Source organism: Gobio gobio, assembly GCF_949357685.1.
Source record: "Gobio gobio genome assembly, chromosome: 1".
Lineage (NCBI taxonomy): Eukaryota > Metazoa > Chordata > Actinopteri > Cypriniformes > Gobionidae > Gobio > Gobio gobio.
Window position 1 is genome coordinate 84,716,739 of NC_137097.1, and position 16,273 is coordinate 84,733,011.

Consider the following 16,273-nt stretch of genomic DNA (forward strand, 5'->3'; position numbering starts at 1 on the left):
ACGAAGAAACATGAATACGAACAGACATGAATACGAACAGACTAAGTTACCAATGGCGGGCAACAGACGGCAGAAGGTAACGTAAATCCCTTTATATTTTTTCTACTGCTCATCAAGATATAATGTTAGTGCATTGAAGTCATCTGCTAATCGCGATTATCTTACATATTCTGTGTTTTGTTGTGTTGTAATACTGTTAAGCTAGGGCTGGGTGTTAATGACGATCATAGTTAAGACTATTGTTAGCGATTTTGCAGTAAACGTTAAAATTACCTTTTTATATCGCGGAATGTGAATATGAATATAGTGTATATAACGCAGCACTGACTGTACTAAAAGTTTTTGACATTTTGACAAAGAAACATGCATGAATGTAGAATAATGAGTGGGACATGCATGTGTTAAAATAAGCCTCTCCCAGACAGCATGCGATCCCGAAATCAATTATCTTTCTGTAAAATGCACACAGTTATCTCAGTAAGCCTGTCATGTGAGGTATTCACTTGATTTAAACAGTCAGTTATGTCTTAAGTAAGTTAAACAGTTCAAGTTAACGTGGGGAAACCCGGATGCGTGTCATTATGTGCATCCGTTCTTAAAGGGGCTGCAGATTAATAAACTGCTGTCTGTCATAATTTTAATCAAACAACAAAAGAATAGAGAATAACTTCTGCTTCTTTAAGAATCCATTGATATTAATACATAGAATATCATACAGTGAAGACTTTTAAAGCAGTATTATTCTGTAGCATTTTAATAACATATCTATCAAAATAAAATAAATATATTGTGATATCGTTATTGTGAAATACAATTTCTCATGTATGTAGAATAATATGGTCATAATGCCCATCCCTACTGTCAGCTAGTTTTAAGATCAAGCTTGTCATAAATGTAAAGGAGCTTTGGAATGATTAATCTGAGATCATGTTCACTCATTCAGCAGAGAGGACAGGAAAACACCATCCTTGGACTCTGAAGAATTACAGGAAAACCAGGATTTTGGCTCTACTGTGAAGTTTTTGTATGGGCCTGGTGAGTACGTTTTGCAAGTCCATGTCTCTGTCAGTAAGTTAATAATTAATATTAATGTTTTATCAAACAAATTAATATTAATTTGTGTGTGCATGTTTCTTCCCCCATCATGATCCAGAAGTTTTGGATCCATGATCCTGAAGAACTTTTACAGATGTTGACCCTGAATGTGTAAAAGGTAATCTTACAAATGTTGTAATTATTTTAATGTTCTCTGTTTTTTTCTGTAATGTAGACGCATGCATTTTCTGTGAAGTTGCTTTGAAACAATGTGTATTGTGAAAAGCGCTATACAAATAAATTTTAATTGAATTGTTTTACTTACTTTTATTGGCATTAACTATATATTATTCATGTATTATTTGGCAGGTCGCAAGATGTATTTTATTTTGTGAGACTTTGCTGAGAAAGTATTTTTTGGCTCAGTCTGAAAAGGCCCAGAAAAGAAACACTATGAAGAACATCACACAGAACCTTCAGAGAAAAAGACGGGTAAGTTAAGAAACCGGTTAAGCTTTTTTCCCCCAGAATGTTACTATGCTCCTCTCTGAGTTTTAGTGGTTAATTTACTGTCATGTTTTGCAGTTGCTGGAGACCAGGTCCAGGGTTGCACAAACCAACACAGAACCTGTGGAAGACCGCAACTATAGACCTGATATCTGAAGATGATGATGCTGTTGTTAGGGAAAGCATGGTTAGGCTAGGTACTACAAACCAGACTAGGCTGACCCACGCTATGCATCACATCACCAGCCCGTCATGCCAGTTTGAAAAAATGTTCCAAACTCAAACAACATTGTGTTAGAGTTGGTCACAATTCCTTTATATTTATAATTTTAATATTCAATTGTTCCATTTAATTTTTTCTTTATTCCTATGTTTATATACTTATACTTTTATTGGTTCCCATATATAGAATATTTACATATATTTTATATGCACTTTTTAATGTATAGATTTCTTTGTCTCGTTTTATATTGTATACTTTGTATATTTGTTCCTTTTTAGATGTCCATGCTGCTTTTGATCTCCACGTTTTGTATTGTTGTTCCTTTTACGTCGCCATCCTTTAGATACATTTTGTGTCACTTATCTTTTCCCCCATTCATTTTAATGTATGTTTATAAGGCTCTTTGTTCTTTTTACTTGGTTATATTGTTTACTTGGAATATTTATGGGTATTTTATATACACTTTTTTTTTGTCTTGTAAATTTATTGTTCTCATTTTATATTGTGTACTTTGTATATTTATTCCCTTTTTTTAGATGTTCCTTTTTATGTACACTGTATTTTATTCCTTTACATCTCTGTCCTTTTAAATGCATTTTGTTCACTTTTTTTTCTTTTGTTTCTTTACCAATTCATTTTAACGTATGTTTATAATGTTCTTTGGACTGTTTATATTTTTACATTTGTTCCTTTACATTTTCATCCCTTTTAAATACATTTTGTTACATTTGTTTCCCCATTGTTTTAATGTTTGTTTATAATGCTCTTAAGAATGTTTTTTTAATAAATATTTCAGACTTTATCAAATTGTTTTGTGTGTATTTTTCTTTTGGGGGGGTGAGGGGATATATATATAGAGAGAGATTTTGCATATATATGAGCAAAATCTGCATAGCTGGCTTATAACCAATCAAGTCACTATGCTACAAAACCTAGCCCACCCTTAGCCTTAGAAGTAACCAATAAAGTCACTTGACTGGGTTTTCAATGCGTCCTGTCCTCCAATAGCAGTCTGGGTTTTGGGAGTGGTTTTAAAAAAACAACCAATCCAGTTTGAGATGAAGGACCAATAGGGGATAGAAGGCAAAGCTGTTTAGAGGTGTGAAAATGTCTCCTGGGAAAAACTTGATGGGATTATTTGCCATGGCAACAAATGGCTGTAGCATGGGAGTATACGGGCACAACATACATCCGATTTGGTACCATTTCGGATGTATACGGATATTTACGGATCCATGGAATTTGACCTATCCGGCCAGTATACTCCTGGATTCTTCCGAATTTCAGCAGTGTATACAGGAGTATCCTGGTCCGGATACACCTTTTTTCATGCAGTGATCCACAGTGCAGCTTCAGAGGCTTTGGGCCAGCCGAGGAAAGATCATCAGGACTGGTTTGACAGCAATTCGGCTGAGATACAGACACTCCTCAAAATAAAACATGATGCCCATAAATCTCTCCTGTCCTGCCCTGGATCTCCTACCTTGAAAGCCACCTTTAATGCAGCGAGATCTGCAACCCAGTGTGCCCTCCGGATCATGGAGGACACTTGGTGGGTGAAGAAGGCAGAAGAGATACAGCGTATGGCAGACTGCAACAACTCAAAGGGCTTCTATGATGCCATCAAAACTCTCTACGGCCCCAGGAAGAGAGCGATTGCTCCAGTTCGTTCAGCTGATGGCTCGACGCTCCTCAAGGACCGCCATGAGATCCTCACCCGCTGGGCAAACCACTTTGAGACTCTCCTCAACCTCAATAACCCTGTTGACATTTCTATCCTGGATAACATCCCCGACCTATCACTAGTCACACACCTCAACAATCCCCCTCAGTTTCTGGAGACACGCCAAGCCATTGTGAGTCTTAAAAACAATAAAAGTGCTGGACCGGATGGCATTCCAGCAGAGGTCTTCAAACATGGAGGGTACCTCCTTACACGCCGCCTGCACCTCCTCATCTGTCATATTTGGGAATTTGAGACCCTCCCACAAGACTGGAAGGATGCCGATATCGTGGTCATCTATAAACAAAAAGGGGACAGAGCTGTGTGTGGAAACAGCCGTGGAATCTCCCTCTTCTCCATTGCAGGGAAAGTTCTGGCAACAATCATGCTCAATAGGCTAGTTAAGTACATCTCAGAAGCTGCAGTCCCGGAAACGCAATGTGGCTTCCGGAAGAATAGATCCACCACCGACATGATTTTTGTCTTAGGGCAGTTGCTAGAAAAAAGCAGAGAGCAGTGCACAGACCTTTACATAGCCTTCATTGACCTCAGTAATGCATTTGACACTATCAACCGTGAGATGCTCTGGAAACAACTTTCCAAACTTGGGGTACCACCCAAGTTCCTCACCATTCTACAGCAGCTGCACAATGGGATGCAAGCCAGAGTCAACACAGGAGAACTTCAGTCAGAGTTCTTTGATGTAAATGTTGGGGTGAAGCAGGGCTGTGTCTTGGCTCCAGTCCTTTTTAACCTCCTTCTCTCTGCCGTCACGCACCTTTTTCATTGTGCGTTAGGACACAAGGACGGTGTTCTCCTTGAATACCGCCTTGATGGAAGCCTCTTTAACATCCGGAGGTTGCAGGCCTACACAAAGACCAAATCCTGCTGCATAGGTGAACTACAATATGCTGATGACTGCGCTATTCTAGCACATAGTCCAGAATCCATGCAGCACGCCCTCAACACAATAACCTGTCTCTACCAATTCTTTGGTCTTCAGGTTAACATAAAAAAACTGAAGTTATTTCCCAAATCTTCTCTCAAACCTCTTCACCCCCCAGCTTCCATATAAACGGCATTCCACTTAAAAATGTAGATCAGTTCACCTACCTCGGTTCAACTCTGTCCTCTTGCTGCTCCCTTGATATGGAAATCCACACCCGTATCAAAAAAACCTCCTCATCATTCGGCCGCCTTCGTAGTAGGGTTTTTGAAAATCGAAATCTGAGGGTCAGCACCAAGGTTGCTGTTTATAATGCTGTGTGTGTCTCCACCCTGCTTTATGGGGCGGAAACATGGACTCCATACAGCCGACACATCACCCTCTTGCAATCCTTCCACATCCGCTGCCTTCAGAAGATCCTCGGCCTCTCCTGGATGGACCGAGTCCAACATGCGGAAATCCTACAGAGCACCAATTCTATCTGCATGGAAGCCGCAGTGGCTAAGAAACACCTACGATGGATAGGGCATACCATCCGTATGCCGGACCACCGCTTGCCTCGCCAAATCCTCTACGGTCAAGTACAAGGCGCCAAACGAGCGGCTGGTGGACAAAAGAAGCGCTATAAGGACTACACCAAGGGACTTTTAAAGCATTCCAACATCAATCCCATGCATCTTGAAGCTCTGGCACAGGACAGATCAGCCTGGCAGGTTACCTGTGCCCGAGTAGTTTCACAAATCCACGAAAAAAACCAACAGCGGAGAGCCGCGAGATGCAGACAAAGACACCAGAGGGCAACTGGAGCTCCTCTATCCTTTGGTTTCCCTTGCTCCACCTGTGGACGAGTGTGCGGGTCAAGGATCTTCCTCAACGCCCACGAGAAGTGGCACCAGCGGCAATGTCGTTGATCCATCCCCAACCCCGAAGCAAGATTCAAGATTCAAGATTCAAGATTCAAGAGTTTTATTTGTCACATACACAGTTATAAACACAATATACAACTGGCAGTGAAATGTAAACAGGTCCGCTCCATGGACAGTGCAAATAACAATTACAAGAACACAAGGGGAAATTAAAATAGAAATAGAATAAAATCAGCAAGCGTCATCATCGGAAACGATGGACAGCTATGAAAGATCTGTGGTTGTTTATAGATGTGTGGTTGTTTATAGATCTGTGGTTGTTTGTAGATCTGTGGTTTTTTATAGATCTTTCGTTGTTTATAGATCTGTGATTGTTTAAATATCTGATTGTTAATAGATGTGTGATTGTTTATAGATCTGTGATTGTAGATGTGTGTTTATTGAGTCTTGGAGTACAGACTTGTGTGAGACGTGATGTTCTAACAGGACATCCTGTAGCTGTTCAGTTCCTCCCAACCAGAAAACACAAGAGAGAACAGCAGAAAACCCTGTCTAATCTGATCGAAGTCTATCACATCCGGTAGAATTGTTTCTAATCTTTTTGCCAGGATTGAGGTATATAATTTATAATCTATACTGAGTACCGAGATGGGTCTATACGAATCACATGCCTTACTGTCTTTTCCTTGTTTATGTATCACAGATATAATAGCCTCTCTCCAAGATTGAGGAAGTTCTCTCTCTTTAAGCGTAGGATTAAAAGAACTAAGAAGTAAGCCGGTTAGTGCGGAAAATGTTATATAATTTAGACGGGAATCAATCTGTTCCAGGAGATTTGTTTGTCTTTAGGGCCCTATAATTTCCGCGATCACGGACGGAATTGCGAAATTAGCATATTAACTCGGAATCTAGTGTTAACACAGAATTTCATAGAATTTTACATATTTGGAATTAAATGCTGTTTTGTGTGGGAGAAGAACGTATGTCTGGGGAAAATGCAGACCGGGAGAAGCAAATCAGTTCCCTCTTCAAAACAATGAAAGTATAACCGGATTGGTGCTTGCAACACGGAGCTGTTACAGTTAATGCCCAGAGCTCCCACTCAGCTAAAACGGCAGTTATGGGGGCATCTACATAGAGAGTGTCTTTGTGCCTCTTAACAGACACAAAATGCAATTAAAATGTCTGTCCAACATAAACAGGGCCCTTACATGACAAAGAGATGCGTGTAGCAACTTATCCATTGTTTAAACTCACCGAAATAGTGTTTTTGACGGCTAGCCGTAGTCTCGCGCTGAAGTCCCATGGGACTCAGTTGTAGCGGGAAAAAGATAAATAGTCCAGGTGGGAGGAGCGTTGTGTGTGTGAAGAGTGATGATCGGCTCACAAGTGAAGAAGAAATGGTTCACTTTTGTGCCGTTCCGAATAGACCCTTTTACACGTGATCAAATAGTTGCGCGCGCATTTTGGCAACGGAAGTGGTGTTGTTCCCCAGTGGTTCTAACGTGTTAGCAACTCTGAAAGTTTATCAAAGCGGTTTCCCAGCCTCAAAATGTGTGGCTGTTGCGTTTTCGGTTGCACTAATCGATATTCCACCAATGGGCTTAAGTTTTATAAGATTCCGACAGGATCACGGCCGTTTCAGACATAATAAAAAATGCTTGCGTTATGCTGTGAGGACGTAGTTCTCTCGTTGGTTGATTATTATGGCGTTCCGAAGGGTTCTTTAATATGACTTTCGGCAGACGCAGGCGACACGTTCATTGAGACGAGTGCATGTTGCAAAGTCATATTAAAGAACCCTTCGGAACGCCATACACAATTGACTTTCTCTTCACTCATTCCTCTCAATGAACGGGACATTCAGGGTTGCCAGGTTTTCACAACAAAACCCGCCCAATTGCTACTCAAAACTAGCCCAAAACAAGCCCAGTTTCAGGGGGGCATCTCCAGTAAAAGGGGGGGGGGGTTAAATATGTGTTTTTTTGGCATGGTTGCCTACTAAAATTCGCATTCCCGGCGCTAAATATCATATAATTGGGGTCGCTTCAACCCGTGGACATGAAAAACAGCCCACAGTAACAGTGATGACGTAGCCCAATACCGAGGGAAAACCGAGGACTTGGCAACACTGGATTTGCGTCTGTCTTATGCCGTGACGTCTGCGTCTGTGATTTTATTTGAGTGTGTAAATGCGTGTGTGAATTATTGTTTAATCCCACAAAGATAATATTTGGGGCCTATATATATATATTATTGGGGTTGTTATTGTAAATAACCCAAGCCTCATACATCGTTGTCTTGTGTCCTTTTCTTTGACTAGGGAGAATTTCTGACACAAAACTCAGAGTCTATGTCATGGTATTTGACGTTCTGTGCCCACAGACACCGTATTCATAAGCATCCAGTGATTTATATGCTCGTGATTTCTCTCGGGTGTACACGTTCGGTTTCTCAACTAAATACGTATATATATCCGGCCACTGTATATTTGGCCATCTGCTGATGTCTTCTATCCACTCCACTATAGTACACGGATCTGGTAGCTGAATACCATTTGATAAAATCAACTTTTTAAAATAACTTTCTCTGTCTGTGTTTCTTAATCCGCTCACGTAGCTTGACAAGCTGCTGATTCTCGCCATAGTTTGTTGCCAAAATGCGCGCGCATACGTTGCTACGTCATCAATGTGTACAAACAGTAAAAGGGTCTATTGTGCACAGCAAAGGGTCTGAATACTTAGGACCATGTGATATTTCAGTTTTAATTTTTTAATAAATCAGCAAAAATGTCAACAATTCTGTGTTTTCTGTCAATATGGGGTGCTGTGTGTACATTAATGAGAAAAAAAATTACTTAAATGATTTAAAAAAAAATGGCTGCAATATAACAAAGTGTGAAAAATTGAACGGGGTCTGAATACTTTCCATACCCACTGTATATAGATTATAGATTATCATGTAGATCAGAAATAGAAATGGTTATTATTTGATTGTTATTGATTCATTATTTTGTATGGGTAATAAAATCATTCTTTGAAGGATATGGATCTGATGGAGAGACAAGGGTCCCAGATTTGACCCAACAGTGTTAATTGAGAGCAAAGACATTCTGATCATCATTTTTCTGGTCTAGTCATTCACCATCTTCTTCTTCACCTTTTCCATCTTTTTCAGGTCTCATAATAAACTTTCCCCTTATTTTATGTTTGTCTCCCTCTGCCATCTTACATGTTAAGATTTTACCGTTTCCAAACTATTTGAATCCAGGGAGAATTTAATTGACTGGGAGCGGTTCTCATCCCCTGCATGGCATAACTGGAAAATCAGGTTGAAGTAGTTTTAATGTTTGTTTGTAAAGGTTTGTGTTGTATTTTATACTGCTGTAACATCCTACACATCCCTATTACCTATAGCAGTGGTCGGGAACCTATGGCTCGCGAGCCACACCTGGCTCTTTGACAAAAATAATGTGGCTCAGGTCTCTCACCCTTTACCAACAAATGATCGATAGAAAAAAAATGAGACACATCAACAGAGATCCGCTCTCTGCAGAAAAAAGCAGCCAATTACAATTCCCTTGTTGTACAGCCTACCGTTAATGAAACGTATGATAATAGTTAATATTCAAGTTGTACCGGCCGCGCGTGTTCAGTGCTGTTCGCGAGTGTCACGAGTCGCGACAGCAATCAATACCCACTTATGTTTCTGTGGTAACAGCTTCTGCTCTGGGATTCAAGCAGCTGTGGCTTGTTAAAGGTGACCGAAAACCATTTTTAGAACAGCAGCGAAAATGTAAAAGTAGGCTATATAAACGTTAATATATCCTTTTATTGAAACTGGTGGTCTGCTGTGAAAAGAGACATTTCGAAACATTTCACTCGCAGGTACTTTCGCTTTTGCCGTAGAGACCCTTGTGATAAATAAATGTGTATTTATGATAATCCACGCAGATTTCAGTTGACGGAAATAAATTATAAAAGCGTGATAAGTCGCGAAAGCGTGATAAGTTACTGACAGGATGCTGTGCACATGCTCCGAGTGCAACACGGACAAGCACAGCTTTGTCCTCGGCTGCACGTCAAATTAATAGGCTACAGAAATATATCAAAATGCCAAGCCGAGTATTCACGTAAACACAGTAGATGTAAGCACTGTGTGCATTCACAAACACTAAGAGGATTTATAACTCAACCTCACAAAGCCCTGCACAATTAATTCCATATTGCAACTTATTTATTGTTTGCTGCATATGTGTTTGTTTTTAGTTATGGACCTAATAATTACTATTGTTCAAATTTTATTGGGAAAAAAAAGCATGTTTTTTAATAATAATTTAATATTATTTTTTACTGTGGCTCTTTTGGAAAAATGCATTAACCAAAAATGAAAAAATGGCTCTTTGGTCAAAAAAGGTTCCCGACCCCTGACCTATAGTAATCTTAAACAGCTTCTCACCTGCAGGTTAAAGATGTCATGAGCAGGTGTTGCTTCAGGGTCCTCGGCGGTGTCCTTAAACCAGCTCAATCTTGAGTTCATGTGCACTGGGCAGGATGCTAATATATATTTTCTCCATTAAAAAGCACTATATGAAACATTTCATAGGGGGCTAATCATTTAGTCTTTCACTGTATGTCCTTTCACAAAAAAATATATTTTGTATACTAAAAGTTCATTATTTCTCTGTTTTCAGACGTGATGGAAGAGAGCGAGGAGAGTGAAGAACTGAGTGAAGTGGAGGAGGAACATCATGTCAAACCTGGAGAAAAACCTTTGAGTCGCTCAAAGACTAAAAAGACATTTATAAAGAAAACAAGAGCCAAGAAATCTACAACCTGCACTCAGTGTGGAAAGAGTTTCTCAACCAAACAAAATCTTGATGTTCACATGAGGATCCACACTGGAGAGAAGCCGTTCACATGTGATCAGTGTGGAAAGAGTTTCTCACAATCAGCTTTCCTTAAATTACACATGAAAATCCACACCGGAGAGAAGCCGTTCAAGTGTGATCAGTGTGGAAAAACATGTATTCGATCATCAATCCTGAAGACACACCAGAAAGTTAATATAAAAGAGAAGCCACATTCATGTTCTGTGTGTGGAAAGAGTTTTTCACTGCTGCAATATTTACATAAACATGAGAAAATACACACTGGTGTGAGAGAGTACATGTGCTTTGAGTGTGAGAAGACTTTTACTTCAGCGAACTGTTTAAAACTGCACGAGAGAATCCACACTGGAGAAAAACCTTACATGTGTTTACACTGTGACCAGATATTCAGTCGGTCATCACATCTGAAAAGACACGAGAGGATCCACACCGGAGAGAAACCTTACAAGTGTTCACACTGTGACAAGAGATTCAGTCAGTCAGGAGCTCTGAAAAATCACAAGATGATCCACACTGGAGAGAAACCTTACAAATGTTCACATTGTGACAAGAGATTCAGTCGGTCATCACATCTGAAAACACACGAGAGGATCCACACTGGAGAGAAACCTTACAAGTGTTCACACTGTGACAAGAGATTCAGTCGGTCAGGACATCTGAAAACACACGAGAGGATCCACACCGGAGAGAAACCTTACAAGTGTTCACACTGTGACAAGAGATTCAGTCAGTCAGGAGCTCTGAAAACACACAAGAGGATCCACACCGGAGAGAAACCTTACAAGTGTTCACACTGTGACAAGAGATTCAGTCGGTCAGGAGCTCTGAAAATACACAAGAGGATCCACACCGGAGAGAAGCCGCACAAGTGATCCGGGGCGTTTCCTCCGAGGACTTTCTGCACATAAAACTGTATCATGTTATGATCTAATTTGTTGTGCCAAGGAGGCAACAAAAGTAATCAAAAAACAATCGATATTACAAAAAAAATAAAACAAACCAAATATTAATAAAATTAACTAGCGATACACGATATATCAGCAACATATCATTATCAGCAGATAAATGATCATTTTTGATGTTATCGTTATCGATCCGATTAAGAAAATTTGACTGATATATTCAAGCCGAAATATAATGTATTATTTCCTCCAGCTGAGACACTTCAGACGTGCCGTCCGCCATGATGATGGGTTTGAATCGCTTCAAATATGATTGGAATCACTTAAAAAAAGAAAATACAGTTCAGTGCAACGTGCAGCGCAAGTCTGACATAAGCTTCATAACATTATAATGAGAACACGACTGTAAACGAATGTTGTGTTCAGCGCGTTTGAGGAAGAGCGCGTCCACGGAGTTACACCCTCATGACAAGCACAGGAAAATTCCCTTGTGCATTCATAGCCTTTAGTGCCATTGTAAGGTGTAATATTATATATATTCTGTGTATATAATCTCATAAAGATGCGTTTGGTTGAGTTAATAACCCGCAGCGCTTTATTGTGATCATCTGATTATCTTCAGTTTCAGCGAGCGCTCTCAAACAGGGGATGACAGGAGTTATAGGCCATCTGACTGTGTAACTTAGTTCACCTGTGCGTGATTTTGTGCAAATAAAAGTTGTAATGCATTTATTTTGTATAAACATCGTCTCGGTTACGTATGTAACCCTCGTTCCCTGAAGGAGGGAACGGAGACGCCACGTCGGAGTACCGACGAATAGGAATCTCGCTCGCGAGAGCCAATCTACTTCGAGTGTAACTAAAACGAGCCAATGCACATTGGCATGCAATGATTGCACCAGGTGCCCATGCCACGCCGTGCGGGTATAAATGAGACACAGGTGATTGCATCAAATCAGCCTTTTGCTGAGGAGCCGGGTTGGTAGACAGGCACCCCAGCAGGGTACAGAGGACATGGCGACGGGACGTGGCGTCTCCGTTCCCTCATTCAGGGAACGAGGGTTACATACGTAACCGAGACGTTCCCATTCAGTCGGTCACTCTCGACGCCACGTCGGAGTACCGACGAATAGGAATCCCTACCAAAGCGCCATGGCTTCTGCCCCCATCCAGTGCCCTGTGTTCACGGGGCTCACACCGGGAAGTCCATCACCGCTGTTCCGCATGACCCGCTCAGTGATTATTGGATAACACTGGGAAAGCGTGCCCTAGAGAAGGGAACGCTGCGGAGCCCACATCGTACCCCGAAGGAGTTATGTGGAGTACAATGCTGAGCCGTAGCCCGCCAGGAGAAGGGGGCTCAGTCCCACTGCAGGGAAGGCTCTCCCAAGGGAAAGACACGGGCTTCTCGTAGGAGCGACCGTGGAAGAAAATATGGGATCCCCGCAGGGTCACTCATATGGCCCAAGCCCAATACCGGTTCTCAAGGATTCAGCGGCAAGGGGCCTGATGCCAGACGTTCCGCCACGTCCGGCACCGAGGGCGGTGGAGGACTCACAGAGTTTGCTTCTGGAGAATATAAGCGCCGTAGCGCAGCAAGCCGACAAGAGCCGGGGCCTCTCAGTGCTTCTACCCGTTTGAGGTGAGAACACAGGAGGAGACCGGCTCTACACGTAGGCTATAGAATCTAGCAAACGTGTTGGGTGTCGCCCAGCCCGCAGCTCAACAGATGTCTGACAGCGAGGCGCCACATGCCAGCGCCCAGGAGGATGCAACACTTCTAGTAGAGTGTGCTCGCACCCTGAGCGGACAGGGCACACCTTGTGCTTGGTAAGCCAAGGTGATGGCATCCACTATCCAGTGGGCCATCCTCTGCGTGGAGACAGCCTTTCCCTTCTGCTGGCCTCCGTGACAGACAAAGAGCTGATCTGAGGTTCTGAAGCTTTGAGTTCTATCCACGTAAACCCGCAGAGCGCGGACGGGACAGAGCAAAGCTAGGGCTGGGTCTGCCTCCTCCGGGGGCAGCGCTTGCAGGTTCACCACCTGGTCCCTGAAGGGAGTGGTAGGAACCTTGGGCACATAGCCAGGCCGGGGTCTCAACACCACGTGGGTATCACCCGGCCCGAACTCTAGGCACGATTCGTCGACCGAAAATGCCTGCAGGTCCCCTACCCTCTTGATGGAGGCCAATGCAGCCAACAGCAAAGTCTTCATTGACAGAATATTTAGCTCTGCTGACTGCAAAGGCTCAAATGGGGCCTTCTGAAGTGCTCGGAGCACCAGAGCAAGATCCCAAGAGGGTATGGAGGGGGGGCGAGGAGGATTTAACCGTCTCGCCCCCCTAAGGAACCTGACGACCAGGTCGTGCTTCCCAACCGTCTTACCTTCTACATGGTCGTGATAGGCGGATATTGCAGCAACATAAACCTTGAGGGTGGAGGGCGACAGCCTACGCTCCAACCCCTGTTGCAGGAAGGAAAGCACAGACGCGATCGAACATCTTCGGGGGTCTTCTCGGCGAGAAGAACACCACTCGACGAACAGGTTCCACTTCAAGGCGTAAGCCTGTCTTGTAGACGGTGCTCGTGCCGAAGTGATGGTGTTAACTACCTCTTGGGGTAAGTCACCTAGAACCTCCGCGTCCCGTCCAGGGGCCAGACATGAAGCTTCCACAGGTCTGGACGCGGGTGCCAAAGGGTGCCCCATCTCTGAGTCAGAAGGTCCTTCCTCAGAGGAATCGGCCAAGGAGGGGCTGTCGCGAGGAGCATAAGTTCTGGAAACCAGGTCCGGTTGGGCCAGTACGGCGCTACCAGCAGGACCTGCTCCTCGTCCTCCCTGACCTTGCACAGAGTCTGTGCAAGTAGGCTCACTGGGGGAAACTCATATTTGCGCAGCCCCTGGGGCCAGCTGTGAGCCAGGGCATCCGTGCCGAGTGTACCCTCGGTCAGCGAATAGAACCACTGGCAGTGGGACGTTTCTGGGGAGGCCACACGGTTGTGCACACCAGGGACATGAATGGCCCGAAGCAACCTCAGACACTTCTGACTCCAGAGGAGGAGATGGCGGGCGAGCTGCGACATGCGACGGGAGCGCAGACCACCTTGTCGGTTGATATACGCAACGGTCGCAGTGTTGTCCGTGCGGACCAGTACATCTTTGCCCCGTAACCGCGCTTTGAGGCGGCTCAGAGCAAGATGCACTGCAAGCAACTCGAGGCAATTGATATGCCAATGCAGGTGCAGGCCCGTCCAAACCCCTGACACTGCATGCCCGTTGTACGTGGCTCCCCAGCCCAAGGCAGAGGCATCCGTGAAAACCACAGCGTGCCTGGACACCTGTTCCAGGGGCACTCCGGCCCGAAGGAACGAGGGGTCTGACCATGGACTGAAGGACTGGCGGCAGGCCGGTGTGATGCTCACCCGGTGAGTGCCGCGTTGCCACGCCCATCTCGGGACTCGGCCGTGTAGCCAATGCTGAAGCGGTCTCATATGAAGCAGGCCGAGCGGTGTTACTGCCGCAGCGGCCGCCATATGCCCCAGGAGTTTCAGTGGAACCGCCATCCTGCCTTGAAACGTGTTCAGGCTGCTCAGCATCGACTGGACACGCTCCTCCGTGAGGCGCGCTGTCTGTTCGACCGAATCCAACTCCATACCGAGAAAAGAGATCCTCTGCACGGGGGAGAGTTTGCTCTTTTCCCAGTTGACCCGAAGACCCAACTGGCTGAGGTGTCTGAGCACCAGGTCCCTGTGTTCGCACAACTGATCCTTGGACTGTGCTAGAATGAGCCAGTCGTCGAGATAGTTGAGGATGCGAACGCCCTGTTCTCTCATGGGCACAAGGGCCCCCTCCGTGACTTTCGTGAAGACACGGGGGGACAGGGACAGCCCGAAGGGCAGGACTCTGTACTGATATGCTCGACCCTCGAACGCAAAGCGCAGAAACGGCCTGTGTCGAGGAAGAATCGAGACATGAAAGTACGCGTCCTTCAGGTCGATCGCTGCAAACCAATCTTGGGGACGGATGCATTCGAAAATGCGTTTCTGCGTGAGCATCTTGAACGGTAGCTTGTGGAGGCTCCGATTCAGGACTCGCAGGTCCAAGATTGGCCGTAACCCACCGGTTTTCTTGGGTACAATGAAGTACGGGCTGTAGAAGCCGGTCTTCATATCGGCTGGAGGGACCGGCTCTATCACGTCCTTCGCCAGTAGGACAGCGATTTCCGCACGCAGGACATGGGCATCTGCAGCATTCAGCGAGGTGAAGCGGACGCCCTTGAACCTGGGGGGGCGCCGGGCGAACTGAATCGCATAGCCGAGCCTGATGGTCCGAATGAGCCAGCGAGACGGACTGGGGAGCTCTAGCCAGGCTCGCAGAGACCGTGCAAGCGGGACCATAGGGACCACCGGCGTACCCACGGTTGGGCAGCGAGGTGGAATGCAGGTACCGGGCCGGGGCGGCTGTCTCGTGGAGGCGGCCCGCAGCGAGGTGAGAGTGTGCTGTGCAACACTTACCTGATTCCACAGGTGGGCAGGAGGAACGTGAGGAGGTCGTCCACTGCTGCCCGCTGGCGAAGGGGGAGGATGAGTGTGGTCCGGCGTTTGACCGGCCACAACTCTCCGAGCCCCCTGAGGACCCAGAGATGGAGGAAACTGCTCTTTTATTGAAAATTTGGGTACCGCTGGGGCTGAGCCCAGCGGCGGAACAGAAACAAAATGGAACACAAAATTCTCCTCCTGGCCCTCCTCCGGGGGATGGAGCGGTTCGGTCACCGTCTCCAGAAGAGCAGTCCTCCCCATCTCCGGGTCGCCCGTCTCAGGGCCGCTTGCCCTTGCCCCTGCCTTTGCCACCTCTCTTGGCAGGAGCCTGGACGGGCTGGGCGGCCTGCTTGCGCCCGGCTCCACGACGTCGCTTGGGTGGAGGCTGCTGCGACGCGGGAGCGGAGGCAGACGCAGGCGGCCGCCCTCGGCGACGAGCAGACTGAGGTGCTGCCGGCGGCGGGGTGGAGACAGCAGCTGACTGCTGTGGCAGGATGTGACTGATGGCCTCAGTCTGCTTCTGTGCGGCCGAGAACTGCTGGGCGAAGTTCTGGACCGCGTCGCCGAAGAGGCCGGTCTGGGAGATGGGGGAGTTAAGGAACCTGATCTTGTCGGTCTCCCTCATGTCTGCCAGACACAGCCAGA